This window comes from Peromyscus maniculatus, chromosome 13 (genome assembly GCF_049852395.1).
Source record: "Peromyscus maniculatus bairdii isolate BWxNUB_F1_BW_parent chromosome 13, HU_Pman_BW_mat_3.1, whole genome shotgun sequence".
NCBI lineage: Eukaryota > Metazoa > Chordata > Mammalia > Rodentia > Cricetidae > Peromyscus > Peromyscus maniculatus.
In genome coordinates this window covers 32,728,023-32,747,154 of record NC_134864.1, presented here as the reverse complement: position 1 = coordinate 32,747,154, position 19,132 = coordinate 32,728,023, and the positions used below count along the sequence as shown (strand labels likewise).

Genomic DNA, 19,132 nt, shown 5'->3' with positions numbered 1-19,132 from the left:
AGGTGGCAAAATATAGATGAACAGAAATGGGCTGAATTTAAGTGTAAGAGCTAGTCAGTGGTAGGCCTGAGCTAATGGTTGAGCAGTTTTAATTAATATAAGCCTCTGTGTGTTTACTTGAGAATGAGTGGCTGTGGACTGGGCAGGATACAGGTAAACTCCAGCTACATGTAATCAAAATACAAAGCAAGATGGGGTTGGAGAGATGGGTCAGTGGTTAAGAGATGGTGGAGATGGGTCACAGGATGCTCTTCTAGAGGACATGAACTTGATTCTCAATGCCCATGTTGCAACTCATATAACAACCTCTGAAACTCAAGTTGCAGGAGATCTGATACCTCTCTGGTCTCTACAAACACCAGGCATGCACAGAGTGCACAGACATACATGCAGGCAAAACACCTATACACATAAAATGTTCAAATTAAAAATTAAAACAAACAAAGCAATGTTCTTAAACCAATCCAATTAAAGTACAGAACAATGAAAACCTTAAAGATGCATGCCTAGTTATCATTTCCAGAAGAATTTCTGTGTGGGCCAGTTTTCAGCCCTATATACATATTATCTAATTCAGTTTTCATAGCAGACGCAGGAGAGAAGCATCTTCAAACTGTAAAAAGGATCATTGAAAAGGAAGGATACTGTGGTTCCAAACTCTGTCTCCAAAGACCTTCACTTTAATCATTTTTCTCTTTCACTCCTCAGATGGACTGATTTTGCTGGAATATGCCTAAGAAAGAGTTTCGATGGATAGAAAATCAAATTTCCTGGCAAGTCATTGGTAACATCCAAGAAAGGATTATCTTGGGCCAACAAGATGGTTCAGCAGGTACAGGCACTTGTTGCCAAGACTGATAAGCTGAGTTTAAGTCCCAGCCCTGCATGATGGAGGATGGAAAAAGATGTAAGTTGTTCTTATAGTTCTTCATGCTCACTGTGATGTATGTGTATCCCCCTGCCTGAATAAATATATGTAATTTTTAAGAGTTGTCTTAATACCCCAGTAAAGCAAGTCATAAAATAAACATTCCCTTCTGTACCTGGTACCAAGATTTGGTATGTTGCATTGCTTAAACAGTTAAAAAGTTAAACAGCACCTCAGAAGCACCATCCATGGGCAATGTAACAGTGGTTTTCCTTCCAGGTAGTGAGGGCCATTGAATCAGGACAAGTACACATTCAATTGTTCCCATTAGATAAATAGCTCTTGTGCCATCTGAAGATGGTTTAAAGGAAAGGAGATTAGAGAAAGAGTGACTCTTGACATGGAATTTTGAGTGATTTAACTCATGTAGACTTCTCTTTTGTGATGAGTTGATTCATAGAATAGCTATTGGTTCAGGCTTTAGATCTGGCAGCCTGAACTCAATTGGTTCTGCCTTTTACCATCCCTATAAATACACAATTTACTTAGCCTCTTTTGTGTCTTAAGTATCAATAACATGGAGGTAATAGTATCTTGTTGAAGTACTATAAGTTTTTATTTATTTATTTATTTTTATATGTGTGGATGTGCTTGCTTTGTACATGCATCATGTGCATGCAATGCCAGAAGAGGGCATTGCATCTCCTGAAACTGGAGTTACAGTTGTGGGTATTGAACCCAGGACCTCTAAAAGGGCAGCAAGTGCTCTTATAGTCAAGGCTATTGTCAGACTCAATATGTGGACAGGGCAAGGTTGACCTTAAACTCCAGTGCTCCTATATTTCTACTTCTAGAGTGCTCAGAATACAAGTTTGTTCCATCATGGCCACCTCAAAATATCAACCTTTAAAGGAGAGGCAAATGTTCAACAATTTGACTTTTCTCTTTTCCTGATCTATTTTCTGAAATATTACTTTTATGTTCATTTGTTCTCAAAGTGTAGAGCTTGACCAGCCCCCCCCCCTTTTTTTTTTAGATGAGTAATAAGTGTCTTAAAAGAGGGCTGAAGGATGTTCTGGGAATAGGCTTTGTGTAAATACTGGTAGGAAAGTCAACAAAAACACTAGGCATTCCATGCTGTGGTCGTTTCACGGTGCTGCTGTGACAAAACACTGAAACCAAACACAGTTTAAGGGAGGAAGGGTATCTTCGTTATGGTTTCTATTGCTATGAAGAGACATCATGACCATGGCAACTCTTACCAAGGAAAGTATTTCATTGGGATGGTTTACAGTGCAGACGTTCAGTCCATTATCATCCTGCTGGGAAATGGCAGCATGCAGGCACACATGGTGCTGGAGAAGGAACCGAGAGTGGAGGAGATACATCTTGATCCCACAGGCAACACTGGGCACGGCTTGAACATATATGAGATGTCAAAGCCCGCCTCCATAGTGACACACTTCCTCCAAAAAGGCCATACCTACTCCAACAAAGTCACACCTCCTAACAACCTCCCTTTGGGGGCCATTTTCTTTCAAAGCACTACAAAGGGGGTTATTTGGCTTATACTTCCAGATCACAGTCTACTAATGAGGAAGCCCAGGGCTAGAACTTAGGCAGGATCTTCAAGGCAGGCTTCTTGCTATTTCATGCATTAGTACCTCTAGCCCGGGAACAAGCATACAAACTTGGAAGTACAGCAGGAACCAAGGAAATGTTATTCTAATTTTTAGGACTCTGCTTATCAAAATTCTGGTTTCATTTATTTCTCTTTATAATATGTGCATGGCTCTTTTAGACATTAACATAAAGGTCTACAGTTTGGGGTGAGGGAGTGGACTAGAGAAGAAGCTGGTCATAGACTGAAGTGTTTGCTCTTAATTAGTTGTTCCCCTGCTCAGTCTCCACTTATATAACATAATGTGGACTTCACAGGTGGGCTGCCTTTGTCTACCATCTGGCTTCTGCTTGAAGCTCTCTATTCAGTAACATTCTGCTGACTTGCAGGCTCCAATGCCTCTGACAAAATGAGGGTCATCACATCTGGCACTTGATGTCCCCAGCGGACCTTCTTCTCACCTTCTTCCCTATGAACTTCTTAACTTAGTATTTCTAAAGATATTATGCAACACTGTCTTGCTGACTTAGATGAGGTGGGGACAAAATTGACCTTACTTCACCTCTGCTAAGAAAAACCCAAGACCCATGCCTGTGGCCCAAAACCTACAGGCTATTTGAGTATTCTGAACTGCAAGTTAGGCCGCATTCGATAGAATTGAATGGAAATGGTAGGAGGGAAAAAAGACAAGATGTTCAAGAAATTAACAGTTCATCTTCTAGAGAGAGTTACTGCAGAGGTCATAAATTGCTGTTGCCTGAAGATGCTTGGAACGGTTTAAGAAATAGTCTACTTATAATCTAGGCTAAGGGATAAATACTCTAAGATAACTATGCTCCAAATATCCAAGACTTTGTCGTTTACAAGGTACGATGACAAAATTTAAAAAAAAAAAAAAAAAAAAAAAAGGTCTAATGCTTTTCCTGACCTCAATGTTTTTAAATGATGGTTTGCATTTTGACTTTTTTTTTTTCAGGAGCAAAAATAACAATTTACATTTCAATTGTGGTTTCTCCCTGATACTAAAACACATTGTTCTTTGTGAACATGTCGGTCATTATTGCTCCCACCTTCATAGTGTTCCTTTGTGTAAGAGTGTGTCAGGAACTATATACTCTTAGTAGCATATTTATTCACTGAGGTTAAGAATAGCAGAGGTGGATGGTTATGTTACTTGTAGATGGGTTCATTTCATCAATGTCATACAACAAATTTCCAAAAGCTAAAAATTTGCCTAGTTATTGGCTTAACTAAAATGTCTAGTAGGTTAAAATAAATGACTGTTCAGTTTGTTCACAGACAGTTGATCTGGTAGGCCTCGTTGATGGTGTTCTAATTAATGCGTTATAATATCAATTGAAAATTACTTACTGGGCACCAATCAGGTACATTACACTGATACTCAGTAGGGAGCCAGAGGAAACAATCCTGGAAAGGATTAACTAAATGAAGACATAAACTGAAACCATAAACTAAAAGCTAATGAGGTAGACATTTGTCTTTTTAAAGTGTCAACCTGTACCTGTGTAATTGGGTGACCCAAATGCAATTATGCTGGGGATCACCCAGCCAAACACAGATCTGGGAAGATCCAAATTTTACTCCTTTTAAAATTGAGGCCATTTCTGCCTGGAAGACTTGGAAAGGGACAAGAGGTAAAGGTGACAGTGAAATTACCATAGAGTTAGTGTGTTCTCAGTGGAGAAATTCTCCACTGATAGCATGCACGACGACAGCTTGCTAGGACTCACATGAGACCAAATACACACAAATGCAGCATGTGCTTTGTGAGCAGACTCTTCTATAGCAGGTGGGAGATACTGTGTGGTTTTGCACAGATCCCTAAACCTTTCCTGTCTGATGTGGCAAGTGCAACTGTTATGGTATCTAAAGGTTAGTTCAGAAGTGTAAGAATTGAGGATGATGAGGTTCTTTCAGGTATCATTTCCACTATTGTCGTCTTCTTTCGTGGAATCAGAAATTGCAAACTGGTGGCCTGCTGATGGCATGTGCTTGATCAATTGGTGGTCTTCTTAATTGTACAAGATAGTATTTTTTAACTAGATGTTAACATTAAACATTAGATGATGATACATCAAAATATGATAGTATTCTTCCCCTCTTAAAAAAAAGTCACAATTTAGGGACAATATGTTAAGTGAAATAAGCCAGACACAGAAAGGCAAGTATCACCCGTTCTCTCTCATATCTAGAAACCACAAAATTGTTAAGACAGAAATAGAATAGTGGTCACAAGAGATTGGGAGTCTCTGTTATGGGCCCTAGGGGTGGAAGAAAGACGGTAGAATATGAAAAATACATATTGTAAGTATGTATGCAAGTAGCACACTAAGCCCCATTAACATATGCAATTAACATGAGATAATAACAATAATATGATAAGCATTGGCCCCAGGTGTCTGCCTGGCATCAGGTCAGCTAAAATAGAAAAGCAGCTGCCCCTTCTAATGGTCAGTTTGCCGCCGCCGTCTTCCTGACACCATGGTCAAGTGTCAGGTGCCATTTGTCACCACGATGCATTCTTGCAGCTGGCCCACTTGACTCATTTATATCACCTGCCCAGATCCTCTAGGCGCTTGAGTTTATGACCCCTGTCTTAAAAGTACTTCAAAGCCGATTGCATTTGAGCAGTATTTGGTGATGAAGACAGATATTCCACACTCAGACTTGTCCTGCTGCATCCCCCCGGGATACCCCTTTCTATGCTCCTGGGCAGACTCTGGACTAATTCATTTAAAGAATGCCCATTCATCACAAGAAGGTCCAATTTAACTCAAGCCTCTCTAACTGGCTGCGCAATTTGCCTCATCTAATTGATGTTCGTGCTTTACTTTTCATTTCCACGGCAAAAAAGAACACTGCTCACAGAGACAGATGTCATAAGAGATGGTTGTTTACAAACACTTTTATCAAAATGAAATACTTAAAAATCACTCTGAAAAATTCATACTTGGATAATCATGTGCCAGCGTAGGCTCATCATCTGTAGTCAGTGTGGTAGGATTAATAACGACAGAGGCTGTGTATGAAAGGATGTGGCCCATGTGATGTCTTCATACCTGCTGAAATTGTTCTAAAAAACAAACTGGAAATTTTGCTTTAAATCAGTCTCATGCACCTAATAGCCCAAGAATATCCAATGGATCCTATGTTTCTCCCACTCCATAAAAATATAAATAGCTAATATTTCGTATTATTTCTCAGTAGGGCCTTAAAAACCCAACATACTGCCTTTATCCCAAAGTGAAATGAAACCTGACCCTGAGAAATCAGCCTTTTCTCTTATTCTTTCTACTTCTTTGACTATATGTATTGAAAATAAACCTCAAGACAATTTGTGGTAAAAAGCTATAAATATAATATCAAGTTGAGGTTTATGTTTGAAATTACATGTTCTGGTGTTATTTTTCTCCTGTAATTCACATCTACCTATTGGCTAGGGTAAGCTGAAGATCTGTGCATGATTCAGGATGACTCATTGGGTTTTGAGGCTAGAGAGATGTCTCAATAGGTAAGAGTGCTTTGTGTGCAAGCACTAGGGCCTGAGTTCGAATCCCTAGCACCCATGGCTGCTTGCATGACTGTAACCTAGTGCTGGAGGAAGGGCAGACATGGATATTATTGGGGCTTTCTGGTCGCTGGACTAGCTTCAGGTTTAATGAGATACTGTGTCTCAAGGGAATATGGTGGAGAGTAACAGAACAGAACACCAAGCATCCTCATCTGGCCTCTGTGTTTGCATGGGTGCATGTACCCCATACATACACATTTACATCACATATATACACCTCATACCATACACACACACACACACACAAAAAAAAGTTTTATTTTCAAGTTTCTCCATTTTTGGCTATATGAACTTGAAGTAGTCTGTTTCTGGCCTCCCTTAGTATAAAAATTTAATAATTATTCCACATCATATCTGAAGTAAGAGGATACATATAGTGTGGTGATAGAGTACATGGTAAGGGACAGCCTTTTTTTTTTTTTTTAATTGATGAAGGCACTATTCTTCCTGTGTTGAGTCCAAAGGACCCTAAGAAAAGGTTCTTTAAGAATGGAAGTGACAAACTCCTGTTTTCATTCTTTCTTTATGCAATTTTATTCACCCAACAAAAGACAAAGAAAATGGATTTTGTTTTTCCATGATAGAGCATGTTTAAGCTAACAATGACTCTTGCCCAGGATATCTGGCTGTATTTCTCAGATTTATGTGCTCAAGAACTTAACAGAAAAGGAACCATTTGTTTTTTTAACTTTTCCTTTTGAAAGCAATATTGGAAAAGTCACTAACATGAAGAAAGAGTGGGAGGTGCTGTCTGAAGTCAGCTACTGTGTGAAAGAATAATGAAGAAATGTGGACTGTAGCTGGTCCAGGAAGCTGAGCAGACAGCATTGTTATCCTGTCTGCTACTGTCACCCAGCCTCTTAAATTTTGTTTGTTTGTTTTTGTTTTTTCTCCTTAAGACAGGAAATTGAATATGAGTGGTGAGAAGGTTGCTCTTGCAGTTTACATGTGTTTGGCCTTCGGGATGTATCCATCATGGTGCTATGCTAACAGGTGTTCATATACTTTCCCTCAACTGATCCTGACAAAAACCCACAGAGAAAGAAATAGCTGCCCAACATCAGAGGCTGGTCACCACCTCACAGAGCTCCAAAGCTACGACTGACAGGCCAGCAGATTTTCCGACTTCAAGCCATTTAGTAAGGCGGTAGGGACTACAGTGTTCTTCACATTCTTTAAAGTCAACAAATTAACCTTTTCTATCTTTTCCTACCAAATTAAAAATAACTGTTTGAAGCCTATATGGTTTACAGAGCAAGTTCCAAGACAGCCAGGGCTACACAGGGAAACCTTGTATCGAAAAACCAAAATAGGTAGATAGATAGATAGATAGATAGATAGATAGATAGATAGATAGACTGCAAAAGACAAAGCAAACAAACAAACAAATAAAAACTGTTTTTGCTTAAGTTATTGTCACTTGCTGTGGGCCACAGGAATATATCATAAGAACCCAGCAGGTTATAGCAAAGTCACTACCTGGAGGGATCAAGAAATTCCTCTAGAGGAAGCCTAATTCCAAGTAGCTTTTGGTGTTACTTGGCTTGTTATATATCAGCTGTCTTTGTTATGAAAATCATGTGTGCCTTCATAGTTTTCCAAATTGACTTTTCCCTAAGAAGGGCTAACAGTGTGGACTGATCACTCTCTGGACAAACACAATCCAGGTATTTAGAGAACAGCCTCAGGAAAGGCTTTCTTTGGAATCAGATATCTTCTTTAGCCATTTTCAAGGACTAGCAGTAATAACAGTCCACATGAAAGTCTCCTGATTTAAGGTAAATTCTACAAGGAGATACTACCCAGGTCAGGTGGACATTAAATAATAGCTTTACACAATTTAGCTCAGACCCTCCTTTCTTACAGCCTTACTAACTTTATAGACTTTTAACTCCTTACCTAACCACTTCTAGGAATATTTAGATAACTTTCTGTGCTGACATCTATGCTCAGCCAGAACTGCAGTTCAAGCCTCCCTGTAATTATCATCATTGGCAGCATCCGGCCAGGTCTATCCCCAGATGGAGGAAAGTACCTTATCAGAGATACCTCTGTACTCTCTAAGAACAGACTTAGGCATCCAGGATACCTGTTTGAGAAGGCCTTGCGGGCATGCCAATTAAGATTTACTTCCTCCTTTTCCAAACCTTACCTCTAGTTCCAAATCTCCCTTTACCAATCACCAGAGGCATCTAGCTGTACACAGGTTGCCTAGCGACCAAGCACACTTTCTCCCACCCTGCAGATAAACAGCAGATAGCTTGCACAGATAGGAGCCACAGGAAAAAAAAGAAGACAGTTTTATTTTCTCCCATTGATCTAGCAACTTATAGATTCTTAACATTTTCTATCGATCACATTTAAGGTTATAGTTGAGCACATAAGATCCCTCTTCTTAGATATTACCCAAATTAGCCTTTAGTTAATTCATTTCCCCATTGGTCACTTCCCTTTGTGGTTGCAAATGATAATTAATGGTTATTGCCCCTCTATGTGATTCTTATCACCCCTCTGTTTGACCCTGGAAGCCTGGCTTTGCACTGCCAAGGGATTACTACTTGTAAGTGTATATATACCAGGACTCTCAGGGCATGTGAAGAACAGAGAGATGGAGAATGGGGAGGAATAAGAAGGAGTTTGACCAGAAAGTACATGTGGACAAGATGGAAGATGAGGAAGAGTCAGATGGGTAAGTACTAGCTGGGTAAGAACTATATGAAAAGGACCTAGATGAAGCAGAATCAAGACGAGAGAATTAAGATAGAACTTAGAGGGAGCAATAGATAAATACAGAGAGAAATTAGGCAAGAAAGGAGCTAGGCCCGAGAACAGAACTGAAGCTGTGTATAAAGGATGTTATGCCAGAGGAATTAAAGCAAGTGGACTAAAGAGCTCGGTGTGCTGAGATTCTATTTCCTGAAAATAGTGCTCACCATTAGTAGTTCTCTCCCCTGAGCCCCCAGGATGTATAATATTAAGGCTGGTCCCTCTAATATTATACAAGAGTCACTGTTGTTGACTTCACTGTTTTGTTTTGTTTTGTTTTGTTTTCCCTTCCCAAACAACTTACTGGTATCAAAAAAATTGACATGCTTTCAACTTTTGCTGTAACTTTTTTCATTTTTTTATAGTTGTGCATGTTCATATAATGTAGGGATTTTCTTTGTTTAGAGCTATGTTTTACAGACATCTTAATACAGGCAGTATTTATTGAGCATCTATGAACCACCATTATCTTTATCTCACTGACTTTGTTCTCTTCTTCAATAAATCAAAGCTGTATATTTCATTCTTTCCACTTTTCTATACTACAAAACTTTAATATGATGTGTATGATCATTTAAATGTTAAATATTATGGTGATTCCATGACTGTGGGTGCAGCACAGGACAGGGTACTTGGTTAGCATGTTGTGTTGATTTAGAATGAGACTGGTCCTCAAAGGCTCATATATTTGAATGCTTGGTCCCCAGTTGGTAGAATTATTTGGGAAAAGGTTAGGAAGCACGGTCTTGTTGAAGGAGGAGTGTCACTGGGGGTGGGCGTTGAGGTTTCAAAAGCCTGTGCTCTTCCCGGTGCATACCTCTCTCTGGCCTGTGTTTGTGGGTCAGATATAAGTTCTCCCCACAGCACTATACCTGCCTGCCTGCTACCATGCTCTGTGACACAATGCTCATGGTCTCTAGCCCTCTGGAACTATGTGAGCCCCAATACATGTTTTCTTTCCTAAGTTGCCTTGGCCCTTGTGTATTGTCACAGCAATAGAAAAAGTAACCAAGGCAGGAGTGGAAAAATAAATAAACAAATAAACAAACAGACAAATAAATAATAAATACATAAATAAATAAGAAAATTCTTTTCTGCATCTCAAATTTTTATGTTTCCTTTGGCTCAGTAACTCTTACTTCCAGTCATATTTTAATATATTATCTTTTTTCTTCTAGAATGCTATTTACTTTTTCTTCTGGACGTTAGGAGCCCAAAATGTAAAAGGAGCTTTAGAAATAATGTAATGCTATTCCATCACCTTTTGGTGGAGAATATTATGTTTCAGAGCTTACATCAGGGTATATAGCTCATGGTAGAGATGAAAATCATTTTTTCGCTTTCCAATTTTCTGTACTTTCTTGCTCAATGTATGACAAAAGCATTAGAAACAAAACCTTCTATTAGACCCACAAATAGCTTTCTAGCTTTGTGTGACAGTAATTTCTACTACAGCCTGTTACAGACAGACCAGCCACAGCTCTTTCCGAGCTCCGTCTACTCAATTCTCTGATAATTTGTTTTTGTTGTTCATTTCTTTGGCTTATATTGTACCCACTCAATTAATTAAATTTAAGGCTCTTGGATGTTTCTTAGTAATATTTAATTTTGTTAGGAGCCTTGCTCTTTTGTGCATATAAAAAAATGTTTAAGAGTCATGTCAGCAGCTTAAATCAAAGGTCCTCTTATAGGCTGAATGTGTGAGTGCTTCCAAACTGATATACGGAAAGCCAATACAAAATGCATTGTCATTAAGTGACTAGACTGGGTCATAATAATGATGTAATTGGCATTTTCTTTGGGTCACCAACCAGTTCCCAAATGGAGACTTATTATTAATTATGAATGTCCCACTAGTTCTTTTAACTTAATTTAACCTGTTTCTACTAATCTACAGTTTGCCTAGTGACTTTTTACCTTCCTTTTATTTGTATGTCTACTTTCTTGCTTCCTCCATGTCTGTCTGTTCGGCCCCTGGCGTTTCCCTGTCATCTCCATTTCTTTCTTCCTGGAACCTGAATTCCTCCTGTGAAATTCTCCTGCTCACAAAGTCCTGGGATGTGGACACTGTTTGTATCTGGGTTCTTTGCAGCCTTATAAATGGAGTAGTCTTTACTCTGAGTTCCAGTGCCTTGCTCCCCATTCTCTCTGAAGCCCCAACAGAATTCATTTAGTTTCTATATTGTACCAACACTGTGATCAAAATTATGTAAGGAATCCCTGGAAGACTATCAATGCTTTTTGTGGTTCATGTCTCCTGAGTCCCACAGGTATTGTCATTACAGCTCCACTCACAGCAATCTAGGTCTTTAATTTTTCCAGCTGGCCCTTCTAAAGTCATTATTAGTTCCAAATCCTTTTCCACACATTCAAGTATATGTTAGAACAATACAATAGCCTCACTTCTCAGTATCAATAGTCTGTCTTAGACTGTTCTGTGCTGCTACAACAGAATTCCACAGACTGGAATTTAGATGTGGTCCATGGTTCTGAAGTATCTGAAGTCCAAGACTGAGAGGATGCAACTGGTGTGGGCCACTTTTCTGCACCATAGCATAGGAGAATATATCACATGGCTAAGAGTGAGTTAAGGAGGACAGGAGGATTTAAACTTGCAACAAAACCAACTCACCTTTCCAGTGACAAAACTACTTCTCAGATAGTGACATTGATTTATTCGTGACAGAGAAGCCAGCAGGTTCTAAGGTCCTCCCAGTAAGCCCTGCCTATAAACACTGTCACTAGGAATTAAGTTCAACACATAAACTTTAGGGAAACATTCAAATCGAAGCAATCCATTCCAGAATTTCATTAATATATAACACACTACACGCACACACAGATACTAGCATAGACATTTTTCTGAACGTGTATATATATTCAAATATATAATGTGTACACATAAGCCATTTTGTATGAATATCATATATCATATGTGTATATATTATATAATATATAATATCCATCATATAACATGTAACTATATAATATAGGTTAATGTGATAAAACAGTATGAATAAAATAGAACTATTATTATCATTTTGGACATCTTGTAAATATTTTACAGGAATTCTCTGCTCTTTCTGACAGTGTTCCTTTATTTCTAAATAGTTTTTAAAGGTGATTGGCACCAATACGAGCTGTATAACCACACTTAAAACTGGCATTCATGTCACTTAGTAAACAAAACCATTAAGCATCGTGTTCTCTGATATATTGAGCATCTTAAATAATTGACAGCCTTTGGCTTATGAAGTTAATTCTCAAATAACAAATTCTGTGAGGGATCAAAAGGCCTCTTGTAGTTAGGTGTGCTAAACTAAAAGAGAAAAAGAGAAGTCAAATTTATGGAGAGTGAAGCTATCATGACTGTGTGTGCCACCCCAAGGTTTCTATTCTTCTAGTCCTGTTAGAACTTTAACATCAATTTTGCAACACTTTGAACCGAGCCTATTGTCCTCGACCCCCCACAGTATTCTCTCTCTATCCTGGCTTCCTTCTGGTCTCTACACAGGACTGGCATTTGCTGGTGGATAGACAGAATCATTGAGCTGAATTGGAACTTTGAACTGAAAAATCATTCAAAATTATCATCTCTCAATAGTCTCACATTTTACATTTTTGTTTAGTGTTTCTGTGCCATGGATATATGTGTGTTTGCACGTATGCCATGGTGTGTGTGTGTGGGGATCAAAGAATAACTTTCAAGAGTTGGTTCTCGCCGGGCGGTGGTGGCGCACACCTTTAATCCCAGCACTCGGGAGGCAGAGGCAGGCGGATCTCTGTGAGTTGAGGCCAGCCTGGTCTACAGAGTGAGCTCCAGTAAAAGGCACAAAGCTACACAGAGAAACCCTGTCTCAAAAAACAAACAAACAAACAAACAAAAAAAGAGTTGGTTCTCTCCTTCTACCACATGGGTCCTGGAGCTTGAACTCAGGTGGTCAGGCTTAGATGCAGTCATCTTACTGGCCCAATTTAATTATTTCAAACACATTAGGTCAAATTGTGAAGGAAAGGCCCCTTTGAAGGGATTTTTATCTATTAGCAAGGAATGGCAGAAATATACTTGTGTTTGGGGTATGTTCACAATTGCCCAGAAAAGGCCTTAAAATCACTTTCAGACCACAAGCTAGCAGGAAAGATAAGCTAAAAGCCTATATCATTAATCACTATGATCATTGTCTGATTCCCTAGATTTTGATACAAATTCCATTTGCACAATTTTCCGAGTAAGACCACGCATATCCCTTCCTCTCCCAAGAACTCATCACCTGAACTTGTTTTTCATACAGCATTTAGTGTTCATGAAGCATTTTGCCTGGTTTTAGGCAACACTTCCTTTGAGCTTGCAAATAGAGCACGGAAAAGCAACCTGGGAGTTGAAGTCAAATTTCTCATTGTGGGGACGGAACCCTAGACATTTCAGCTGATATAAAAATAGGTGGTAGATAAATTTAAAACATTAAACCAATTTATTAAAATAAAGTGCACAAGATTTATTATTTCAACAAAATAGGAACTCTGAAACTGTGTCCTATTACCCTATAAACTGAAGATCAGTGGTCTCTAAACTGGAGTTGGAAACAATGTTCATAATGAGTTAAAGTACAATTGAAGGTTGCACAGCACACTGGTTAGAGAAAAAAGTCCTAAAATGGAAAAATGTAGAAAAATAAAAAAAAATCATTGAAAATAATTCAGAAGCAAATTATAAGTAACTATTACTTTTGGTATTTGCAGCTTAGACAATGAAATAATTAAAATTATGGAAGCAGGCACCCAAGTAAAACCAAATTAACTCTTATGTTTTGGAATGATCCAATCCAATGCCACCCAGGACTAGACATTTACTATTCAAAAGGAGAAATACGTATGAGCTGGCCATCCCATATTCACTAGCTACAGAATCTAATTATCTGTCTCCTTGTTTGTAAAATATGGATTACATTTGGTGTTCGGCATATAGCAAGCTTACAAATGAGAGCTAATAATAATTAAAAATAATTAAAAATAATTAACTTGCATTGTTTATTGTGTTTCCACCACTGTGATAAAAGCTCTAAATCCATGATCTTAATTGGATAGTAGAGGTCATACTGTTGATCCTTGGAGATCATGCAGGGTGACCAATGAGTAAGACAAGGAATTTCAAGCCTGCTAAAATAACACTGAGCTGTAAGGAAACAGTCTGAATGCAGAGGTCTTAGCAAGTAAAGAGGTTCAAGGTTTGTGTTAAAACTTAGAGAGTCCTGACCCTTCTACTAGCACCATTCCTTCCAGGCCTTTGAGGAGGGCACAGAGTCTCTAGCTCTCCACTGAAGCTCTGCCACCTAATGGTGCTGATAAGCTCTGCCAACTAATGGTGTTGATATGACACTGATCATCAATCACTTCCAGAGAGCGCCCAAACTCCCCAGAGATAAATTCTATGCTATCCCACTAGTCCCTGGAGGGACCAGGACAGACAAAAATGAGGCTTATTTATCTTTCATTGTGGGAGGAGATGGTTCCCTAGAGGAAAAATGTAATTCATGATGAGAGAATAATATTGTCTTTGTTTAGTGCCCCAATAAAGGAAATAATCTGTTTATGGTATGATTGGAAATAAGAAAATGCTTGATATGTGAGCAGGAGTTTAAGCATTAAATTGTTAAGTATCTTAAAGTACTTGGGGAGCAGCACAAATTATTTTACTGTTACCACACTCTCCTCAGCCCCATTAGATTAATGGAGAGTTGATTAGTAAAATTGATATGCAATTACAATAATGTCCATAATCACATTGGGATAATTAACTAGCGTAGGTCTTCTCGTAAACGCAATCTTCTACTTGTATTTTGGGCTATACTCTATTGCTGATAAGATCTTTCTTATTGGCTGTAATATAACTCAATCATGATGGATTCTTAATTCTCTTATAATCTTTTAAGACAATGGAAAACCATTTGAGTACTAAAGCACAGATTTTCATGTAGAGATTCAAAGAAAAGACCATTATAACAATTTCTAAGACATGCTAATGGGTTGGATCCCATTATTACATGGCATTTTTCCAAGTAGGATTTAATAGTCTTCATTTTAAACATACAGTCTATGGATTTCCCATCCTGACATGTCAATTTTCTATTCCATTTAGTTTTGGATGTTGGAGATGCTAGGAATACAGACTATCTGGCAAGGAGAGCTATAGGCACAGAGTGAAGACAACTCTAGAAAGAATGCGTTGCAGGCAGCAGGGTCATGGGGTGGGGGCTAGTCAAGGCCACTTGGTGTCAGGTCATTTCACCACATGCTCCAATATGTGACATGAAGCTTCAGGAATGAGTGTCTCCCTCATCGGACTTCAGCTTGCTGTAGTCTAATCTTGTTATGTCTATTCCTCTCCTTTGAAATACAAATATTTACTCTGTGTCTATTGGAAGCATGGACGTTACTTGGTGACTTTACAGAGACCTACAGTTCAGACATCGTCTCTAGTCTCAGAAGAGAATTTGGACTTTTGAACAGTGTTGAGAAGAAGACTATGGGGACTTCTAAAGTTGGACTCAGTGCAATTTTGTGTTGTCTACCAATCCCCTACAATAATGTTCTTAGAAGGTGGACCCTCTCTGGAGGGTGGTTAGGTCATGAGAGAGGAGCTCTCATAAATGAAGCTGTTACACTCATAAAAAAGACTCCTGAGAACTAATGCCACTCACAGTCACATGATAACACAGTAAGAAATGTATGAAAAAGTAGGTTCCCACTACACATTCGTTCTGCTGGTGTTTGACCGTGAACTTCTCAGACTCCCATTATTATTATTATTATTATTATTATTATTATTATTATTATTTTGAAACAGGGTTTTTCTATGTAACCCTGGCTGTTCTGGAACTTGCTATGTAGACCAGGGTGGCCCCAAACTCACAGAGATCCACCTGCATCTACGTCTTGAGTGGTGGGATTAAAAGTGTGCACCGCCATGCCTGACACATAAATTCTTTTTTTTTATGAGCCATTTAATCCATTTATGGTGTTGTTATAGTGCCCTGTTCTAGTTTGCTTCTCTGTTGCTGTGATAAAACACTGACCAAAAGCAACTTGAAGAGAAGAAAGGTTTGATTTGCCTTACAGGTTATGGTCCATCATTGAGGGAGGCCAAAGCAGGCACTGGGAGGCAAGAACTGAAGCAGAAACAATGAAAGGACATGGCTTACTGGTTCACACCTGAGTTATACTCAGCTACCTTAGCTATACAAGCCAGGCTGACCTGTCCAGGGACGGCACCACCCAGTGGGCAGGGCCATCAAACACACCATTGTTAAATCGTAACTTTAACACGAATTTCTAAATGGTCTTAGTAATAAAAATAAACCCAGAGCCAAATATTGGAGTGAAAGCTGAAAGATCAGAGAACAAGAACAGAACAAGAACAGAACAAGCCACAGTCAACTTCCTCAGCCGATCCTGTTTCCATGAATCCTGAGGGTCTCAGTTGAACAGCTTAGTTCCTGTCTCCTCAGGCCTTATATACCGTTCTCCACCCAGCCATGTCACTTCCTGGGATTAAAGGTGTGTGTGCTTCCCAAAGGGATGAGATCTCAAGTGCTGGGATTAAAGGTGTGCGCCACCACATGCCTGGTTCTGTTCCCAGTGTGACCTTGAACTCACAGAGATCCAGATGGATCTCTGCCTCCCAAGTGATAGGATTAAGGGTGTGTGCCACCACTGTCTGGCCTCTACATCTAATCTAGTGGCTGACTCTTTCCTCTGATCCCCAGATAAGTTTATTAGGGTACACAATATATTGGGATACACAATATATCACCACGCATAACCTTTCCTTTTTTGCTCCCAAGATCTCAGGTTGATATCACAATATAAAACACAATTTGATTTTTAAGAAAAATCAGTCTTGACAAAATTTTATTGCTTTAAAATTTCAATGTCTCTTTAAAAATCAAAATCTATTAATTGTGGGACCTTGTAAAATAAAAATTAAGTTACATAATGCTTACTCCAAAAGGGAAGAACCAATGCATAAAACCAGTCACATGTAAGCAAAACTGAAGCATAGCTGTGTAGCTCCAAATCTTGACGCTCAGTGTCTGAATCTCGGGACTCAGAAAAAGCTTGGGCAGTTCTGAATCTCTGTCTGCCATCCTCAGCATGCACAGTTTGTCTAGTAGACTCAAGCTGGCTCCACTTCACTGTGGAGTGTCCTTGATGGGCCTAGGATTTACAGTATTCTGGAAACTCCATGGCAACTGAAGCTGTATCTTCACCAATGGCCTCTCCTAGATTTTCTTCAGGAACTTGACCCTGCCATATGGTGTCAGGCCTCAGACAAACTCAGGGACCTCCTTTGCTTATAAAACCAGTATGCAGGAGACTCTTCTGCATTACTGATCAACTGCTAGCCTGAGACACAGCCTTGGCGCTCCTGGGCCAATAATGTGGGGATTTATCAAGGCAACTCCATGTAGTTTAAAAGGAGGTATTTTGGGGTAACTGCCATGCCTACCTATGATGCACCCCTGGGGTGGGGACAGCCACCATTTCCTGACTGGAAGGAACTCAAGATTTCACCTCAATAATGCTAGACTTTTATTAATCACAGCTGATTTTTCAGCCCCAGCTAAACAAGCATCCATTATCCCAGTAAAATAAAGGTTTTACTTCCATAGGTTCTTAATCCTAGTATCACAGACACATGCATACACACATGCGCACACACACACACACACACACACACACACACACACACACACACAGCTCTAATAGAGTCTTTGGGGGATATTCTCGAACTTTCCTCTAAAATTCACAAGCCCTAGCTTCCATTGTCTGCATTTTCTCAGCTTTTTTTTTAACTTCTTAGTCTATTAATAGTATTTCATATTGATTTTTTAAAAGTAAAATCAAACTTGTATCTATATTGATCTTCACATGTATATTGCTGGATTTGTTTTGTTAATATGTTACTTTGAGCTTTTATATGTATATGAAGGTATTACCTGTAGCTCCTTTTTATATAAATTCTTTACCCTGGTATCAGGGTAATTGCCTCACAGAATGATAACTGATCTTCTATCTTCAGGACATTTACATAGTGATTTTTATCATTTTTTTCCTTAAACGTTTGATCAGATTCATTCATTACTCCATCTGAGTGTGGGCTTTTCTTTGTGAGTAGATTTTAAAATAATACAAATTCTTACTCGTTACAAGTCTATAAAGACAGGATGAGGTCCTACTGTTCCTACTTTGATGTTAGAATACAGACCAGACACTTTTCAGCCTGTCTGCACCCCTGTCTCTTTCCACCCTCCTACCTGGGATACAGTCCCCAGGCTATCAGACTCCAAGCTATCGGTGGCTACTCCATAGGATGGATTCATGTTTAACTCAATGGGTCTTCCTTCCTCAGCATCAAGGTCATATATCCCTTCCTCAAAATACAAGACCCTCTCGCCTTCCTCTGCCAGGTGGGAACCAGGGAGAGCCTGACTACAAACACATACTATGAATCACTCATCAACCACATGACATGGAACTCCCTCATTCTTCTGAAACCTGTAAGGGACCCCCACTCTCCCTCATGGGCCTGAACCAGATCCTCCACCATGTTGTCTCCCCATGGCATCTATACTTATAATACATTTCTTACCCAAAAGAACAGTTTGCCTTAATGTTCCTCTTGAACCACACACCTGAGACCTTACACTCAGGATGTTTTATTTGAAATCAGGATCATGGCAAGTACAATGTTTAGATGAGGTCACATTGAAATAAATTGGCTTTTTCAACCTTGTGACTGGCATAGTCACACACACACACACACACACACACACACACACACACACACACACACGCACACGAGCAGCTGAGGGAGCATCATGTCTTAACACAGGTAGACACACAAGTGTTGCTGTGAAAACCAAGGAAGACTAAAGTTTGCTGCAAATACCAGAAGCTAGAAAAAGGAAAGGATTTTCCCTCCTAGTTTCAGAGGGAGCATGGTCCAGACAATACTTTAATACTGGACTTGCAGCCTCTAGAACTCTGAGAAAATAAGTAGCTGATGTTTTAAGTCACCCAGTTTCTGGATTTTTCTTTATTTCTCTCCTCCCTCCCCCTCTCCTTCCTTCCTTTCTTTCTTTTAAATACCAATCCTAGATAATGAAGTCTCTTTAGATGTTTAGTTCTTGAACAAGTTTTGTCAGTTTGTATCTAAGACCTTGTCTAGTGTCTTTGCAACACCTACCTTATTAACATAAATTTATACATAGTTTCTTGTAATCTA

General features: G+C 39.2%; 1 protein-coding gene across 1 annotated transcript in view; it reads left to right on the top strand.

The window, feature by feature from the left end:
• Positions 1-800: 800 nt before the first annotated feature.
• Rhbdd1 (rhomboid domain containing 1) overlaps positions 801-19,132 on the top strand; it is a 146,843-nt gene continuing 128,511 nt past the window's right edge. The window contains exon 1 of the mRNA XM_042260031.2: positions 801-907. The gene's annotated coding sequence lies outside the window, so the exon portion shown is untranslated. The remainder of the gene's footprint in view (positions 908-19,132) is intronic.